This window comes from Arachis ipaensis, chromosome B10 (assembly GCF_059453495.1).
Source record: "Arachis ipaensis isolate K30076 ecotype BB chromosome B10, ASM5945349v1, whole genome shotgun sequence".
In the NCBI taxonomy this organism is placed as follows: Eukaryota; Viridiplantae; Streptophyta; class Magnoliopsida; order Fabales; family Fabaceae; genus Arachis; species Arachis ipaensis.
The window spans coordinates 101,208,053-101,221,027 of record NC_142435.1 but is presented as its reverse complement, the minus strand read 5'-3'; the positions used below and the strand labels follow the sequence as shown (position 1 = coordinate 101,221,027).

The 12,975-nt window shown below is 39.2% G+C and overlaps 1 non-coding gene across 1 annotated transcript; it reads left to right on the top strand.

Moving 5' to 3' along the window:
- Window positions 1-12,871: 12,871 nt before the first annotated feature.
- Window positions 12,872-12,975, top strand: LOC148581088 (small nucleolar RNA R71). The gene has a single exon (XR_015899599.1). It is a non-coding gene; the product is annotated as a small nucleolar RNA R71 (small nucleolar RNA).

Sequence of the window (12,975 nt, the reverse complement as noted above, 5' to 3'; positions counted from 1 at the left end):
GCTAAGTCACTATTCAACCTTTTAATCATTTCATTTAATCTTTCATTTTCAGCAACAAATTCTTGAGAAGGATCATTAAATTGTGCTTTCCTTTAAGCTTTTCGATTTTAGATTTCAAAAATTGATTTTCTTCAATGAGATCGATAGCACATTTGGTTTTCTTCACTTTTTCTTTCAAAAATTATTTTCAGCTTTCAACATTTCATTTTCAATTTTGTATTTATTATATTTATTCAGTAATTTCTCAGAGTAGTGGGTGAGATCATCAACAATAACATGTAAATCATCCATAGATAAGTCATAGTAATTTACCTCATCCAATTGATCTTCACCAGCCATGAAGCAAACTTGAGCTTCGTATTTGGAGTCCTCTTCCTCATCCGAATCGTTCTCTAGATCCTCCCAAGAGGCCATGAGCACTATCTTCTTTTCTTTCTTCCCTTTTCCCTCCTTCTTGAGCTTTGGGCAGTTGTACTTAAAATGTTCAGCCTACTTGCAGTTGTGACATATCACTTTGCTCAAATCCTTCTTGTATTCTTTTGATCTCGAGCCCTTGTACCTGCCTTTGTTCCTCATTAGCCTCCTTAGCTTCCTAGCAAAAAATATAAGTTCGTCGTCTGAAAAACTATCACTAGACTTACTCTCATTTGGTTCTACTTTTGATTTTAGGGCTATTCTCTTTTTTTTTAGTCTTGGCTTGTGTGTGTGGTTTTATAAGCAAGAAATTTCCCTCTTAGCTCATCAAAGGTTATAGGACTCAGGTTATTAATCTCGGCTAGGACAGTGTCTTTTGTTTTCCATTCTTTTGTGAGGCCTTTAAGGACTTTTCGCACTAGAGTTTGTTCAATGTGTGGTAAGCCCATAGTATCAAGGCTATTGATGATGATTGAGAATCTCTCAAATATCTCATCAATTCTTTTTTCATCCTTCATGGTAAACATCTCATACTCTTTTTGCAGCATATTAATCCTTGTTTCTTTGACTTGTTCGGTACCTTCGTGTGTGACCTGGAGTTTCTCCCAGATTCTTTGGCGGTCTTGCATCTAGACACCTTTTGGTACTCCTCGAAACTAATGGCATAGTACAGCAAGTTTATAGCTTTAGCATTCAGTTCCACATTCTTTTTGTCATCATTATTCCATTCGACTTCCTCCTTTGGAGTCACCACTCCATTAGCATTAGTCTTTGTTGGGATTTTAGGACTATTCACCACCATCTTCCATATGTTATAGTCTATTGATTGAATGAAGATCCGGATCCTTTCTTTCCAGTAAGCTAAGTTCTTCCTGTTGAAGAAATGAGGCATGTTGTTTGACTAACCCTCTATTAGTGTGTAGGCCACTATTGGCTTTTCCCTCAAGTGTTTCTCTCAGCCTTTTTCACTCTATGACATTTTTTAAATGCCTCTCTTTCTTGCCTTTTACCTCTCAAAGAAAACTAAGAAAGATCTACATTGAAACTGAATTACAAATAATTAACAATGACGGAGATGATGATTCACAGCCTTGACTCTATGTACTAAACCCAACATCTAAACTCATGACCTTGTTCTTCATCTTGGAAGAGTGCTTCCGTTAGTGTATATGCAATGCTTCCAAGACTTCAAACTTAGTAGTGAGAATTCACTCTTTGCTCAATTCGGGTTCTCTCCCCTTGCTTTCCAAACAGAATCAATTTTTCTTTTTGTACCTTGTTCTGAGATAAGATTAGGGAACTACCATCCGAATAAGCTTTGCTGGTTGGGTATGAAACTATGTTACAAGTGTGGCGCACCGGGACATTTGGTTAGAGATTGTCCACACTGAGGAACACATGAGGCGAGTCAATCACAACAGCAGGGTTGAGGTAATTGTAGAGCCGGTAACCAAACCTTAACTTATTTTCATACTATAGAATATCGCCATTTATGTTGAAAAGGTTTTAAAGCTTAGAATGATTTTTAAATTTGGTTTGGAGCTTTGGTTTAAATGATTTGGTTTTGAAACTAGGATTCGAACATTTTGATTAAATGATACGGTTTAAAAAGGAAAGTGTGTTCTATGATTTTGTTAACTTGTGAATTTGGTTTGTAATTTAACTTATCGAAAGGGATTCGAATTGAAAGGTCCTGATTTAAGGATTTCAATGAATCTAAGAAAATCATGCTTTAAAGTGATTGATTTACAAATAAATGATTTTTGATTCTTTTGAGAAGGTTTTAACAATGGACTCAACTAGATTGAACTTGTTTTAAAGGCTTTGAAAAATATTACAAAATCGGCATTTGGTTTAAGAAAAATTTTCGGATTCTTAATGACGATAATTAGAGTGACGCAGCGGAAGACGACAGAGAACATTGACACGGTAGGATGATAATGAATGAGATGCTTTGGCAACTTGTTGGGTTGATAACGTTGATAGTAGAATGCTTTGTGGAGAATATACAGATATATATCGTGTGATTCGAATTTTCGAGGGCGAAAATTTTATTAGGAGGGGAGAATGTTAGAACCAGAGTTTTTCGCATAAAACCGTTTTATAAAATAATTTTAGTGCCCTGAATAGATTCAAAATTTAGAAGTTTTAATTTAAAAATATAAAGGTGAAAATTGATTTCAATGAATTTTTCTGAGTTGGAAAATGTATCTTTTTCAAAAAGTTTTTGTAAAGATGCGTACTGGCGCTTAAGCTGGCAATACCGGCTCTAGTCTGTCCAGTACCATATATCTTGGAAAATAAGATTCTGAATGTTGATTAATTATTTTGAAAGGATAAAAATAATTTAGAATCGAAAACCGGGCACTAATCTTAAAGGTTTTGGCCCGAAGTGGGCCAAACGGACCTAAAACGCTAACGGATTGGACTGGGCCCAAAGCCCAACATATATAAGTGAGTAAATGAGCCAAAGAAGCTCATTTCAGTATAGAGAGAGAGAGAGAGAGAGAAAGAGAGAGAGAGAGAGAGAGAGAGAGAGAGAGAGTTCGGATAGGGTGAAGAGAGGAGAAGAGGGATGACACTATTCACCTCCTCCTTCTTTTGGCCATAACTTGAGCTACGGAACTCCGATTGATGATCCGTTTGGGGCCATGGGAAGCTCTCGTCGAGCTCTTCAATTATATTTAAGAAAACTTGGTAAGAAATCGCATCTCAATCTCCAGTTTCCAGCCCTAGAATTCTACTTTTTTGGGGTTATAGTTTTGAGTAGATTTTGTGGTTTTGCTTGTTTAGGTGATCTCTAATAGCAGGTAATTATTGGATTTTACCCCTAATCCCATTGGGTAAGGTAAATTTTCACTAAACCCTTGTGTTTAGTTGTTTTGTGTATCTTAGGTTTTGATTTTGATATATATATGATATTAGTTTGAGCTTTGGTGGCTTGTTGGTAAGTTGAAAGCTTGTTGGACTCCAATCTTGGTGCGGTGTGCATTTTGGGGAGCGGCTAAGGTATGGTTTCGGTCTCCTCTTTGTAATATGTAATATCACTGGACACTTAGGCTAGTTGACTTTAAGATAGGTTGAAGGATGTGATTGTATAATTAATTATATATAAATGTATGCTTGATGATGGATTGAATGTAGGATGAATGAGTTTGAATGTGATGATATATATATATATATATATATATATATATATATATATATATATATTGTTAGATGATGTTTATTGATGAGTGTGTTGATGGGTGTTGAGATTTGAAGATGGATGTTGATGATGATTTTGATTGTTGGTTATTATGGTTGATGATGATTATTGAGAATTATTGGTGTTGATGAGTTGTATGATGGATTTGGTTAATGTTATATATTGTTTAGTGATGATTACTGGAATTGATGAGGATTTGTTTTGATTGTTAAGGTTGTTGTTGGTTGGTGATGATTATGAGTGTGGATTTATGATTGAATTGGGAATTATGGATTTTGGTAAAAATTGGTTTTTAGTAAACTTTGATGGGTCATAACTTGTGTCTCAGTTTTCAAAATTTGTTGAAACTTATATAGAATTAAAGTTCATTGAAAAGTCTTCAAATTGATATAAAGTTTGTAAATTTTGGATTTTTGTAGAGGAAGTTATGATCATTCAAAATTTGGTGTCAAAATTTGAAATTCTGCAATGTTGCAAAATTTTGTGATTTCTGGTTTGTGTGCGCACGTACACCCCTGTGATTTTTTGAACCTGTGCACACACACAGCCTTGTGCGTGCACATAAGCAATGAAGTTTTACAACCTGTGCGCACGCACAGCCTTATGCGCACGCACACGTTGGAAGGTGCACTCTGTTGAGGGCGCTCGCACGCCTTGTGCGAGCGAACAGAGTTTGGAAAGTTTTGCACTTGTGCGTATGCACACCTCTACGCGTACGCACACGTTTTGAAAATCTCTCTGGGCGTGTGCACGCTCACCCCTGTGTGTACGCACACGCCCTGTTTTTCAACTTAAACTTTGTTTTTGACTATTTCACCTTCCCAACGAGCTTGTAAACTTCTGTGACACCTATTTAAGACTCTTTGGCTTATTTTTCGGGTACCAAAACAATGGAAAGGTCCTAGGAGATTTACGTTGGGTTTTACTTTGAAAAGTTAGAGAATGGAGGTTTAGGTTTCTAATGTATTGATGATAAGTTGGGTTGAGAGAGAAGGAAGAGTAGTGAACTTGGTGTTTACTGACAACGAATTGAGGAACTGATGAACTAGTGAGTTCGGAATGGGAAGTTATGAATTGATGATGGTTGTGATGAGTTGAAAACTTGGAAATGAATGATTATGGTTGATGGAGTGAGTATGAGTGGAAGTGTGCTATGAGGAGTGGCCTCTGAGATTGAATCCATGATTACGATATGCATTATTCTCCGTCGTAGGGGTTGTGGCAGTCTCCTGCCTATGTTCGGATGTGAGGCTGAAGCTGGGCTTCTCACTCAAATTTATCGCTCAAGAGGAAGGTGGTAGGGCACCCTCTCTCGGAACGTTTCCCTCTGAAAGGAGAAGGTGGTAGGGCACTCATCCCTCGGAAATTTTCCTCCTGAGCATGGGTTTCTCTCTGGTTGCAAGGTGGTAGGACACTAACCCACAGAATCATGTGGCATCCAAAGGAAGGTGGTAGGGCACTCTCCCTCGGAACGTTTCCCTCTGAAAGGAGAAGGTGGTAGGGCATTTATCCCTCGGAATTGCTCCTCCTAAGTATGCACAACAAAGAGACTAATCCGGGGTTGCTGTCCAGATTTTCTGTTGGGTTTGGCACAATAACCGATATGTGATATTATAGCCAATAGGATAGACATTCATTATATGCATCTTCTATATGTTTTCTTGCTTTGATTACTTGGGTTTTCCTAATTGTATAATATTCCTACTTGCTTCTTGAATTACTTGTTATATATATGAATACTACCTGTGTTTTCCTTGCTTGCATTATTTGTGTTTGTCTGGTGCTGAGGAGGTTAGGTAGGCGGTGGCGATGGGATCACACGGAAGTTGCGGTTTAAGTTATTTATTTCGTTAAGTTTGGATATCTATTTGGTATGAAGCTCTAGGATTGCCTCTGGCATCCCGGGGTCTTACATCTTACATTACTGGGTACTGTTACTATACTGAGAACCCCCGGTTCTCATTCCGTACGTTGTTGCTGTTTTTCATATGAAGGTCGCAACCCACCTCAGTGAGTTGCTTGATGGTAGCAGAGCGGAGGATCTTATTCTATTTTGTTGTCATTTTAGTTATTTTGATTAGTATTCTCACTTTTGTATTTACTTTTGCCTTAGAGGCTTATCTTGTGAGTGATACTTTGTATAAGCTATTTTACTTTCAAACCTCTTTATGTCAGTATTTAACTAGTCGGCCCAAACTCCGCGGGCTGTGGCTAGTATCTTATAATTATTATACTCGTATATAACTACATATATCTCGTTACCTTACATAGTGGATCTTATCTTTTACACTTGTAGCTTCCTATGAACGTTCGCGCTTTGTAATTTCGTATTTGAGTTTATTTCCTTCATCGGGCTTCTAGAATTATTATTCCTTTTATATATATAATTATGTATGAGCCTTAGAATTGTCGTAACCCTTGATTAACCTTTGCATTACGGCATGAGGTAAGGCTTAGGGTAATTAGGGTGTTAAAACTTATGAGTGTCTCTGTCTCTATTCTAAGTGCTGCACATGATCACAAATGTTAAAAAGCAAGGGAAAAACTATAATATAAAATCCAACTAAAATAGATGTAAAGAAATTGAAAATACTATATAATGGTTAGGTTGCTGGTGCACGAAATTGTGATTCCTGGTAATGGCACCAAAAACTTGGTGCTCTAATCTTAATTCATAATTTGTCACAACTTCGATACAACTAACCAGCAAGTGCACTGGGTCGTCCAAGTAATAAAACCTTACGTGAGTAAGGGTCGATCCCACGGAGATTGTTGGTATGAAGCAAGCTATGGTCATCTTGTTAATCTCAGTCAGGCGGATATCAAATGGTTATGGAGTTTTCGAATAATAATAATAAATAAACAGAAAATAAAGATAGAAATACTTATGTAATTCATTGGTGAGAATTTCAGATAAGCGTATAGAGATGCTTTCGTTCCTCTGAATCTCTGCTTTCCCGCTGTCTTCATCCAATCAGTCTTACTCCTTTCCATGGCAAGCTTTCTGTAAGGGCATCACCGTTGTCAATGGCTACATCCCATCCTCTCTGTGAAAATGGTCCAAATGCTCTGTCACGGCATGGCTAATCATCTGGAGGTTCTCGATCATACTGGAATAGGATTTACTATCCTTTTGCGTCTGTCACTACGCCCAGCACTCGCGAGTTTGAAGTTCGTCACAGCCATCCCTTCCCAGATCCTACTCAGAATACCACAGACAAGGTTTAGACTTTCCGGATCTCAGTAATGGCCATCCATGGGTTCTAACTTATACCACGAAGATACTAATAACTCGGACTCGGTCCCCTGTATTAGATATCTAAGAGATACTCATTCTAGCTTGGTTGCATGTAGAACAGAAGTGTTTGTCAGGCACGCGTTCATAAGTGAGAATAATGATGAGCGTCACATAATCATCACATTCATCATGTTCTTGGGTGCGAATGGATATCTTATAAGCGGAATAAGTTGAATTGAATAGAAAATAGTAGTACTTTGCATTAAATCATGAGGAACAGCAGAGCTCCACACCTTAATCTATGGAGTGCAGAAACTCTACCGTTTGAAAATACATAAGTGATAATGGTCCAGGCATGGCCGAATGGCCAGCCCCCATGAAAGTCTAAGATCGCATAAAACTTATCAAAGGTCCTTAATACAATAGTAAAAAGTCCTATTTATACTAAACTAGTTACTAGGGTTTACAGAAGTAAGTAATTGATGCATAAATCCACTTCCGGGGCCCACTTGGTGTGTGCTTGGGCTGAGCTTGAAGTTTACACGTGGAGAGGTTATTCTTGGAGTTGAATGCCAGTTTGTAACGTGTTTCTAGCGTTCAACTCTGGTTTGTGACGTGTTTCTGGCGTTTAACTCCAGACTGCAGCGTAGAACTGGCGTTCAACGCCCTTTTGCGTCATCTAAACTCGGCCAAAGTATGGACTATTATATATTTCTGGAAAGCCCTGGATGTCTACTTTCCAACGCCGTTGAGAGCGCACCATTTGGAGTTCTGTAGCTCCAGAAAAGTCACTTTGAGTGCAGGGAGGTCAGAATCCAACAGCATCAACAGTCCTTCTTCAACCTCTGAATCTGATTTTTGCTCAAGTCCCTCAATTTCAGCCAGAAAATACCTGAAATCACAGAAAAATACACAAACTCATAGTAAAGTCCAGAAATGTGAATTTAACATAAAAACTAATGAAAACATCCCTAAAAGTAACTAGATCCTACTAAAAACATACTAAAAATAATGCCAAAAAGCGTATAAATTATCCGCTCATCACAACACCAAACTTAAATTATTGCTTGTCCCCAAGCAACTGAAAATAAAATAGGATAAAAAGAAGAGAATATACTATAAATTCCAAAATATCAATGAAACATAGCTCCAATCAGATGAGCGGGACTTGTAGCTTTTTGCCTCTTGAATAGTTTTGGCATCTCACTTTATCCATTGAGGTTCAGAATGATTGGCATCTATAGGAACTCAGAGTTCAGATAGTGTTATTGATTCTCCTAGTTCAGTATGTTGATTCTTGAACACATCTACTTTATGTGTCTTGGTCGTGGCCCTAAGCACTTTGTTTTCCAATATTACCACCGGATACATAAATGCCACAGACACATAATTGGGTGAACCTTTTCAGATTGTGACTCAGCTTTGCTAAAGTCCCCAATTAGAGGTGTCCAGAGTTCTTAAGCACACTCTTCTTTTGCTTTGGACCTTGACTTTAACCGCTCAGTCTCAAGTTTTCACTTGACACCTTCACGCCACAAGCACATGGTTAGGGACAGCTTGGTTTAGCTGCTTAGGCCAGGATTTTATTCCTTTAGGCACTCCTATCCACTGATGCTCAAAGCCTTGGGATCCTTTTTATTTACCCTTGCCTTTTGGTTTTAAGGGCTATTGGCTTTTTGCTCTTGCCTTTTGGTTTTAAGAGCTTTTGGCTTTTTCTGCTTGCTTTTTCTTTTTCTTTTTTTTTCGCTATATTTTTTTCTTTTTTTTTTCTGCAAGCTTTTGTATTCACTGCTTTTTCTTGCTTCAAGAATCATTTTTATGATTTTTTAGATTATCAAATAACATGTCTCCTTGTCATCATTCTTTCAAGAGCCAACATATTTAACATTCTTAAACAACAACTTCAAAAGACATATGCACTGTTCAAGCATTCATTCAGAAAACCAAAAGTATTGTCACCACATCAATATAATTAAACTAAGTTCAAGGATAAATTTGAAACTCATGTACTTCTTGTTCTTTTGAATTAAAAACATTTTTCATTTAAGAGAGGTGATGGATTCATATTCACTACTTTAAGGCATAGACACTTAGACACTAATGATCATGTAATAAAGACACAAACATAGATAAACATTTAACATAAGAAAACAAAAAACAGAAAATTTGAGAACAAGGAATGAGTCCACCTTAGTGATGGTGGCGTTTCCTTCTTGAGGAACCAATGATGTCCTTGAGCGCTTCTATGTCTCTTCCTTGTCTTTGTTGCTCTTCCCTCATAGCTCTTTGATCTTCTCTAATTTCATGGAGGATGATTGAGTGCTCTTGATGTTCCACCCTTAGTTATCCCATGTTGGAACTTAGTTCTCCTAGGGAGGTGTTGATTTGCTCCCAAAAGTTCTGTGGAGGAAAGTGCATCCCTTGAGGCATCTCAGGGATTTCTTGATGATGAGCTTCCTCACATGTTTCTTGAGCTCCATGAGTGGGCTCTCTTGTTTGCTCCATCCTTTTCTTAGTGATGGGCTTCTCTTCCTAAATAGGAATGTCTCCTTCTATGAAAGCTCCAGCTGAGTAACATAAATGGCAAATAAGATGAGGGAAAGCTAGCCTTGCCAAGGGGGAGGGCTTTTCGGCTATTTTGTAGAGTTCAAGGGAGATGACTTCATGAACTTCTACTTCCTCTCCAATCATGATGCTATGAATCATGATGGCTCGATCCACAGTAACTTCAGATCGGTTGCTAGTGGGAATGATGGAGCGTTGGATGAACTCCAACCATCCTCTAGCCACAGGCTTGAGGTCCAGTCTTCTAAGTTGAACCGGTTTGCCTTTTAAGTCAATCTTCCATTGAGCTCCTTCCACACATATGTCCATGAGGACTTGGTCCAACCTTTGATCAAAGTTGACCCTTCTAGTGTAAGGGCGTGCATTTTCTTGCATCATAGGCAAGTTAAACGCCAACCTCACATTTTCCGGACTAAAATCTAAGTATTTCCCTCGAACCATGGTGAGATAATTCTTTGGGTTCGGGTTCTTACTTTGATCATGGTTCCTAGTGATCCATGCATTAGCATAGAACTCTTGAACCATTAGAATTCAGACTTGTTGGATGGGTTTTGTTAGAACTTCCCAACCTCTTCTTTGGATTTCATGTCGGATTTTCGGATACTCATTTCTCTTGAGTTTGAAAGGGACCTCAGGGATCACCTTCTTCTTGGTCACAACCTCATAGAAGTGGTCTTGATGGGCTTTGGAGATGAATCTTTCCATCTCCCATGACTCGAAGGTGGAAGCTTTTGTCTTTCCTTTCCCTTTTCTAGAGGATTCTCCGGTCTTAGGTGCCATCAATGGTAATGGAAAAACAAAAAGCTTTATGCTTTTACCACACTAAACTTAGAATATTGCTCGCCCTCGAGCAAGAGAAGAAATAAAAGAAGAAGAAGAAGAAGAAGAAATAGAGGGAGAGTGAGGGGGTGTTTTGGCCAAGAAGAGGAGGAGGGGGTTGTGTTGTGTGAAATTGAAGAAGAATGGAGGGGTTTATATAGTGAAGGGAGAGGGGTTAGGTTCGGCCATTTAGGGTGGGTTTGGGTGGGAAAGTGATTTTGAATTTTGAAGGTAGGTGGGGTGTATGAAGTAGGTTTATGGGGACGAGTGGGTGGATGTGAGTGGTGAATAGGTAATAGGGAAGAGAGCTTGAGGTGATTGGTGAAGGGTTTTGGGGAAGGGTGTTTATTGGGAAGAGAGGATGGACATTGAGAAGAGGGAAGAGTATGAGTGGAGGTAGGTGGGGATCCTGTGGGGTCCACAGATGCTGAGATGATCCTGTGGGGTCCACAGATCCTGAGGTGTCAAGGAATTGCATCCCTGCACCAATTAGGCATGTAAAATGCCTTTGCATGCAATTCTGGCATTTAAACGCCGAATTGATGCTTGTTCTGGGCGTTCAGCGCCCAGATGCAGCATGTTTCTGGCGTTGAACGCCAGTTCTATGCTTGTTTCTAGCGTTCAGCGCCAACTTTCCTCAGTGTGCATTCCTGGCATCTGAACGCCAGGATGTTGCTTATTTCTGGCGTTCAACGCCAGATCCATGCTCTACTCTGGCATTGAACGACAGCCAGATGCTCTTTACTAGCATTTAAACGCCAGTAAGTCCTTCCTCCAGGGTGTGATTTTTCTTCTGCTATTTTTGATTCTGTTTTTAATTTTTTTGATTTATTTTGTGACTCCACATGATCATGAACCTAATAAAACATGAAAGAACAAGAAAAATAAAAATAAAATTAGATAAATAAAAATTGGGTTGCCTCCCAACAAGCGCTTCTTTAATGTCAATAGCTTGACAGTGGGCTCTCATGGAGCCTCACAGATGTTCAGAGTATTGTTGAGACTCCCCAACACCAAACTTAGAGTTTGGCTGAGGCCTCCCAACACCAAACTTAGAGTTTGACTGTGGGGGCTTTAGTTGACTCTGTACTGAGAGAAGCTTACTATGCCTCTTCTCCATGTTTACAGAAGGATGACCTTGATTTGTAAACACAAGGGAGTCCTCATTCAATTGAAGGACTAGTTCACCTCTGTTAACATCAATCACAGCTCTTGCTGTGGCTAGGAAGGGTCTTCCAAGGATGATGGATTCATCCTCATCTTTCCCAGTATCTAGGATTATGAAATCAGTAGGGATGTAAAGGCCTTCAACCTTTACTAATATGTCCTCTACTTGTCCATAAGCCTATTTTCTGGAATTGTCTGCCATCTCTAATGAGATTTTAGCAGCTTGTACCTCAAAGATTCCCAGTTTCTCCATTACAGAGAGTGGCATGAGGTTTATTCCTGACCCAAGGTCACATAGAGCCTTCTCAAAGGTCATGGTGCCTATGGTACAAGGTATTAGGAACTTTCCAGGATCCTGTTTCTTCTGAGGCAATCTCAGTTGATCCAATGCATTTAGTTCATTGGTGAACAGGGGAGGTTCATCTCCCCAAGTCTCATTACCAAATAAATTGGCATTCAGCTTCATGATTGCACCAAGGAACTTGGCAACTTGCTCTTTAGTAACATCCTCATTCTCTTCTGAAGAGGAATACTCATCAGAGCTCATGAAGGGTGTAAGGAGGTTTAATGGAATCTCTATGGTCTCTAGATGAGCCTCAGAGTCCTTTGGTGAAAACTCCTTGTTGATCACTGGACGTCCCAGAAGGTCTTCCTCCTTGGGATTCACGTCCTCCCCTTCCTCTCTAGGTTCCGCCATGTTGACTATGTCAATGGCCTTGCACTCTCCTTTTGGATTTTCTTCTGTATTGCTTGGGAGAGCACTAGGAGAGGTTTCAGTGATCTTCTTACTCAGCTGGCCCACTTGTGCCTCCAAATTTCTAATGGAGGACCTTGTTTCATTCATGAAACTCAGAGTGGCCTTAGATAAATCAGAGACTAAATTTGCTAAATTAGAGGTATTTTGTTCAGAGTTCTCTGTCTACTGCTGAGTGGTTGATGGAAAAGGCTTGCTATTGTTAAACCTGTTTCTTCCACCATTATTAAAGCCTTGTTGAGGCTTTTGATCCTTCCATGAGAGATTTGGGTGATTTCTCCATGAGGGATTATAGGTGTTTCCATATAGTTCACCCATGTAATTTACCTCTGCTATTGCAGGGTTCTCAGGATCATAAGCTTCTTCTTCAGAAGATGCCTCTTGAGTACTGTTGGCTGCAGCTTGCATTCCATTCAGACTCTGAGAAATCATATTGACTTGCTGAGTCAATATTTTATTCTTAGCCAATATGGCATTCAGAGTATCAATTTCAAGAACTCCCTTCTTCTGAGGCGTCCCATTACTTACAGGATTCCTCTCAGAAGTGTACATGAACTGGTTATTAGAAACCATGTCAATGAGTTCTTGAGCTTCTGCAGGCATTTTCTTTAGGTGAATGGATCCACCTGCAGAAGTATCCAATGATATTTTAGCTAATTCAGACAGACCATCATAGAATATATCCAGGATGGTCCATTCTGAAAGCATGTCAAAATGACACTTTTTGGTCAGTTCCTTGTATCTCTCCCAAGCTTCATAGAGGGATTCACCTTCTTTCTGTCTGAAGGTTTGAACATCCACTCTAAGCTT